Here is a 7,401-nt window from a genome sequence, read left to right as displayed (position 1 = left end):
GTATAAATTATAATTAAAAACAATATATAAAAACTATTTGTATTTACATTTAGTTATAATGATATATTAAGCATTAACTAAAAATATGTAAAATATTTTATAATATGTATACATGTTTTGGTAATGGAATATATATCGCTCTTGATTGAGTTAGTTTTAGTGATTGGTCAAATATTAATTGAATTAGAAAATGATTAAAGTATTATTATCTTTGATAATATTTCTACTACTATTGTTTGAGTTAATGTCATCCATTAATCAAATAATATTTTATTGAAATTTTATTAAAATATTTTTTAATGGTCTTAGGAGATTACAAGATAGTATTTTTTTTTAGAATTTTATTAACATAAATAACATAAACACACTCTGCATACGTCATTGCTCGAACTCTAAACTTCTAAAAAATCAATATTCCCTTTTGCATCCATAAATATTCTTTACAAACTATTCTCAAACTCAACAAGAGATATCCCTCTATCGATGTCAAGACACTCTCGATCATTAGTTAGATTTCTCTATAACATGTTGAATTGTCTCCTCTCTAACTAAGAGAATTAAGACATATATGCTTTAGAGCAACTCCAGCACTGCGCTGGAGTGAAGATAGAGATGCATTGTAGACGCTCCAGTGTGCGCTAAATGCATCTCCACTTTGGAGATTAATTGTAGCTGCACGCTACATGTAGAGATGAGATTGTAGTAAACGCTATAATTTTTTTTAGTTTTAGTTTTTTATTATATTTTATTATATTAAACATAATATAATATATTAAAGTATATTAAATTGTGAGATAAATAAAAATACATTGAAATTAGATTAATAAACATATTAATTTTGCTCTACGAAATGCACTAATTGAGCATTATTATTATTATTTGTAATTTTCTTATTTATTTTTAATTTTGCAATATTATTTATGAATGTTTTATTAATACTTTTTATCTTGATATTTTTTTAGAAATGTATATGTTTATTTTATATTTGTAAAATTAATATTATAATAGTTAAATATTATAAATAAAGTAGAGTTGGTGGTAATGTAGAGATAGAGATAGAGATGAATTATTGTTTTATCTTTAGAATAGAGATAGAGATGCTATGGAGTAGATATGAGGGCTGGAGATGACCTTAGTAGCATGAATTTATCGACTACCTACACCTCTAGGGCTGTAAATGAGACGAGACAGATCACGAACTACTCGAGATCGACTCGATACTCAGATCGAATGCACTCGACTCGAGTTCTTAACGAGCCGAAACGAGTTACTTGATATTCAACTCAAAAAGCTCGTGAGCAGCTCGAAAATATAATATATTAAAATTTTATTTTTTTTAAAATACATTATTAATAATATTAATATTTATGTAATGATTTTTTTAAAATACAATAAGATTTTTATGTATTTAATGTTGAGGTTTGAGTTTGAGTTCGAGTTTGAGGCTTCAATCGAGTTAAGTTTAAGATTTTTTTTTTCATTTCGAGTATTTTCGAGCTGCTCACGAGCTTCAGTTCAAAATTTCGAGTTCACGAGCTTGAAAATTTTAAGCTCACGAGTTTTCGAGTCGACTCGAGCTTCATTTCAGAGTTTTCGAGTCGAGTCAAGCTCAACAATACTCGAGCTCGACTCGGCTCGTTTACACCCTATACACCACCATCAGAATAATAATTGAAAGGTAGACTCTCCAAAAAAAAATGTGTTGCCTCTGTCCTATAAACAACATTGGTCATGGTTCTTCGTTTGTTTCAGAAGAGGTGAATCGTCAATAATCGACGAGATATATTCTTTATCATAAGTCTTAGATTAAACCATTTTATGGAATCCCCTCGCTCAAGGGGGACAACTTGTAATGCCTTTAGAAATGACCTCCGAAAACTACAAGCTTTTCGCTAATCAAAAGACCTTGACAAATTCCCCTCATTCACTCGAGTTACTAAAGGACCTCTAACCTTCGGGGAGGAAAGCATCGTTAATCTTCAGATAAGCTACAACTCATAGACAATACTTCTAGACAGGACGTTGATAATACCAATATAGTGTCATTAATCTTCAGATAAGCTACAACTCATAAACAATACCTCCAGACAGGAAGTTGATAATACCAATGTGAATTACCAAGACAAATTCAAGACTAATAAATGAGTTGAACCTTTTATAGTCTAGACATTTTCCTTTATTTTTCTCATGACCAATTCTCTCTCACATAGAAACAATGATCAACTATCATTATTTTATTGATTGCAGTTTTCTATCAAAATCAGAAGAGGTGAATAGTCAATGGTCAATAAGACCAATTTATTTCATCAACAAATATAATATTATATTATTATTTAAATAATAAATTGTTAATATAATTAATATTATTTAATATTTTGACACAAATATTGATCAATAAAAATGACTTTTTGATGAAAAGAAATTAAGAATGTTTTATTTAAAATCGTCTCTCCTTTTAAAAGTGTAAGATTTTTTTTTTGAAAATATTTACGTATAAGTAATATGATCTTTTATATTAAAAATTAGAGTATACTACTAATTCGGTTACCCAACTATTATTTAGTTTCTATTTTAGTCACCTAACTATTAATTTTTTTTTTGAAAATCATACCTAATTTATGTCTTGATTATATTTTGACCACCCTTCGTTAAAAAAATAATAATGATACTGACTTGATATTTTTTTAATGCTAATGTGACATCATCTTATGATGACATGTCAGTATCATTGTTAATATTTTAACGACGAGTGACTAAAGTATAATCAAAACATAATGTTATGTGTGATATTTAAAAAAAATAATTAAATAACAAAAACAAAAACTAAGTAATAGATAAGTGACCAAATATATAGTTAACCTAAAACTTAAGTTAAATTGACTTGTATAAATATTTAAAAAATTATTAAACATATTCAACTATGGTGTTGATGTGATATTTTTATTATCATTTTTCAATACTAATGTGGCATCATCTTATGATGACATTTCATCATCATCGCTAATATTTTAACGACGAATGACTAAAGTAGAATCAATACGTAATGTTATGTGTGACATTTTTTAAAAAATAGTTAAATTACAAAAACAAAAACTAAGTAATAGATAAGTGACCAAATATGTAGTTTACCCTAAAACTTAACTGAAATTGACATGTATAAATATTTAAAATTGTCTTTCTCTTTTTAAAGGTGTAAGAAATTTTTTTGGAAAATATTTACGAATAAATAATATGATCTTTTATATGAAAAATCAGAGTAAACTACCAATTTCGTTACCTAACTATTATTTTTTCAAAACCATACTTAAGTTATGTCTTTATTATATTTTGGTCACATTTTGTTAAAAAATAACGATGATACTGACTTTATATTTTTTTCAATGCTAATGTGGCATCATCTTATTGGTGACATGTCAGTATCATCGTTAATATTTTAACAACGAATGACTAAAGTATAACCAAAACATAATGTTATATGTGATTCTTTTAAATAACAAAAACAAAAACTAAGTAATAGATAAGTGACCAAATATGTAGTTGAGCCCAAAACTTAAGTTAAATTGACTTGTATAAATATTTAAAAAATTATTAAACATATTCAACTATATTTTCATAACTTGATAAAATATTATAAACATCGAATTTTGTGTTGAATTTTTACATGTTGTCGGGCTTAAAGTCATTTCCTTTATAGCACATCTGGGCCTTGGACTTATACTTTTTTTTATATCTGCTCATTAGTCGAATTAAGTTGAAACATTCTTACTTGAGCTTTACTTATATGTCGAGTTGGACGAATTGTTCGGCCCAGAAACAAATCAATTATTAATTTATTTATTGATTTTTTTAGCATTAAATTAACCAAAATTTCATAAAATTTTCATTTACAGGTTCCACTCATTTTGGGTATTTGGGGAGGCAAAGGTCAAGGAAAATCCTTCCAATGTGAGTTTGTCTTTGCCAAGATGGGAATTAAGTGAGTTCATGATTTCCCTAAAACAAATTCAAATGTAAAAATAATTTTATGTTTTAATATTCTCTAAATTATACTTTAACAAGTTTCTTAATCAAATATGCTTTAACAATTGATGAATATTATGAATGAATTATTTCCAGCCCCATTATGATGAGTGTCGGGCAATTGGAAAGTGGGAACGCCGGTGAACCGGCCAAGTTGATTAGGCAAAGGTACCCTGAGGCCGCCGACATCATCAGAAAGGGCAAAGCGATCTCGATGCCGGAGCCGGTCGTATGGGAGGTACCACTCAATACACCGTCAACAACAAGATGGTTAACGCTACGCTCATGAACATCGCAGTTAACCCGACTAACGTCCAGCTCCCCGGTATGTACAACAAAGAAGACAACCCCCGTGTCCCTATCATCATCATCGGTAATGATTTCTCAACATTGTACGCTCCTCTCATCCGTGACGGTCGTATGGAGAAGTTCCATTGGGCACCAACTAGGGAAGACCAAATTGGTGTTTGCAAAGGTATATTTAAGACCGATGGTGTTCCCGAGAAAGATGTTGTTAAGCTTGTGGACACATTCCCTGGCAAATCCATTGGTATGCCTCATGCTATTTGGGTGCTGACCGTGTAGATCATGACAATTCGTATTCAAGTTAACATGTACTATCAAGAATATTTTTGTTCGATTTTGTAGATTTCTTTGGTGCCTTGAGGGCAAGAGTTTAAGACGATTAAGTCAGAAAATGGATCAGAGGTGTCCAGTTCAAGGTATCGGGAAGAAGCTTGTGAACTCGAGGGATGGACCACCAACATTTGAGCAACCTAAGATGACCATTGAGAAGCTATTGGAATATGGAGACATGTTTGTTGCTGAGCAAGAGAATGTTAAGAGAGTCCAATTGGCTGGCAAGTACTTGAGTGAAGCTGCCCTTGGTGAAGGTAATGAAGATTCCATCAAAAGAGGAACTTTCTATGGTTAGAGCCCTTTCATTTTCGATTTACGAGACACATATTCTTAAATGATTTGAATTCGATTCAATTGTTATCGAATCAAGTTTGAACTAACCAAATACGAGTATCTTTGATGGCAGGTAGCAAGTTGGTGTTCCAGTTCCTGAAGGATGCACTGATCCGAATGCTGATAACTTTTATCCAAGGGCTAGAAGTGACGATGAAAGCTGCACTTACAATTCTAGCCCTTTTTTGTACCGTTTTAAAACCCTAATTAAGTAATGTTGTGAGATATTCCAACACTATCGATTGTCCTTTGATTTTAAGCGGATTTAATACCTCTGTTTTTTTTCTTTCAAATTTGGTAAAAAAAATTAATTTTTAAAAATGTCTGTTGAAATACTTCTGAAGTTTTTAAACAAGAGTTTGTACAGACTTTTAAATTTGAACAAACTAATCTATATTAAACACTAGTGAGAGTTTATACATAAATTTTATTCAACAAAAACAATTTTTACTTGTTTATTTCATATAAAATTTACTACTTGAGATCAATATAACATTTGAAATCACAGCTCCACGTCCTTTCCAATACCACTATTTAAATAGGTTATATATTTGAATAATTAGCAGGTAAACTGCTGAAGCAAATGCTCTTCTACTCAAGTATCAAGATGGCACACTCCATGCAGATAACTCCCCCCCCCCTTTCTCTTTAAAAAAATACATTCATTTTCTTAAAAGAAATAACAACAAAATTGAAGTTACGAATATCAAACATGAAGTTATATAATAATTAATCTATGCTACAAACAAATAAACATTCAAATATCGGGAAAACAGAATACTAACTTACCTCCGAGAAAATATTTAGACTTGAGCCACTCGGCATGTTTTCTAGCGGCATTTACCTTCTCCACATCTTTCTTATCATGGAGCCTTGACTCTTTAATGGGAGGACGAGCATCGAGGGTAATCATCTCAAGCATGACGGCATTCTTGATCAAGTAGATGCAGAATTCAGTATCTATTGTTTTCCCAACAAACCCAGTGATGTTCACCACCCTCAGGCTATGGTGGGGACATTTTTTAGCTTTCTTTTTACATCAGGCTCAATCTAAAGAAGCTGCATATATATATATGTATACAAATAGAGGCCAAATTGTGTCTTACAAGAATAAAGTTCATGCATTGTTAGAGAAAACAACTAACTTAGGCTTTATGCGCATCACAGCTCAGCTAAAAGTAGGTTTGTCTACATTTTCTACTCTTCTTTAGGCCGAAAGTAAGATGTTTTAGATACAAGACAACGATTGAAACAATGCAATCACATAATCATATTAAATCAGTAAAAACACATCACTTGGAAATGCATTGTCCTAGTGAATAAAACAATCAGAAACACACAGAATGCCGGTTGCAGTAACATCGATCTATACCAATTAATTAGTATGAGGAAGTTGGTACAAAATGCATTACGAATTGGTTTATCTAATAGTCACTTGTTAGTTAGTTGGTCATTTAGAATTTATGAAAATTAAAAAATTTAGTTGAATATTTTGACAGTTTTGTAATTTGATCTATGATTTCCTTGTTCCTTCAATTCCTCAATCTTTTGTTTTTATTAATTTGAACCAAATGCTCCAAAAATACTGTAGAATGCTTATGTGCATTCAATTCCTTTCTTATTTAGTGATTTTAAATCAGTGCACCATTTTTCTTCTCGGTTCAAATGCATTCAATGAGTTGTTTAAAGTAGTACAAGACTGCCGCTGCTGTGGGTGGATGTGTGATGGGGTTGTAATTTAGGATTTGAGTCTAAAGTTTTGAGGTTTAGGACTTGAGTATAAGATTTAAAATTCCAATTTAAAAATGGTGGCTACTCGAACGCATCTTCTGAGATGCGTGGAATTGAAAACAGAACTCAAAGAAGTGACGAGCAAAATCAATGAACTGATGATTCGTTTGAGTCATCCTTTCCTTAGACGCAGGCTGTGGTGCAGAAGCATCTCCGTCGTTCACTAGAGAATATGAGGTTGAAAGGATGCATGCAAGGTTTCACACCTACTATGGCAGGCTAAAGAGGCGAAATAATATTTGCGTCAAGTCATGCGCTAAGCTGAAGTAGATAATTGTAATCAAGAATCTTGGTTGGCCGGGAGTCATCAAGATTGTTGCCACTTCTAGGGATCCAGATAGACTTCGAAGGAGGGCGCGAGAGGCTGATATTACTATCGTTAGAGGATATCTTGGATAGAAAAGCTATAGTACAAAATACGCTAATAGATGTTTCTAAATAATATGAACATCGATCGACTGTTTTCTTTCTCTATCACTGTTTTTTCTTCTCTTTCACTGTTCTCAATCACTATTATCAGTAGCTACTACTATCATGTCATTTCTACTTTGAGACTTTCAAAATTTCAAATCAAAGCTATAGTGCATATTTTTACAATTCAAATAACAAGGAAAGAAA

General features: G+C 31.2%; 1 pseudogene; it reads left to right on the top strand.

Moving 5' to 3' along the window:
- The first annotated feature begins 3,881 nt into the window (after nucleotides 1-3,881).
- LOC120217326 lies at nucleotides 3,882-4,967 on the top strand (annotated as a pseudogene).
- Nucleotides 4,968-7,401: the final 2,434 nt, after the last annotated feature.

The sequence above is a fragment of the Hibiscus syriacus genome, unplaced genomic scaffold, assembly GCF_006381635.1.
Source record: "Hibiscus syriacus cultivar Baekdansim isolate YM2019G1 unplaced genomic scaffold, ASM638163v2 tig00110187_pilon, whole genome shotgun sequence".
NCBI classification, from domain to species: domain Eukaryota; kingdom Viridiplantae; phylum Streptophyta; class Magnoliopsida; order Malvales; family Malvaceae; genus Hibiscus; species Hibiscus syriacus.
Note: the sequence above shows the minus strand (reverse complement) of the source record. Positions and strands in the feature narration are given on the sequence as shown.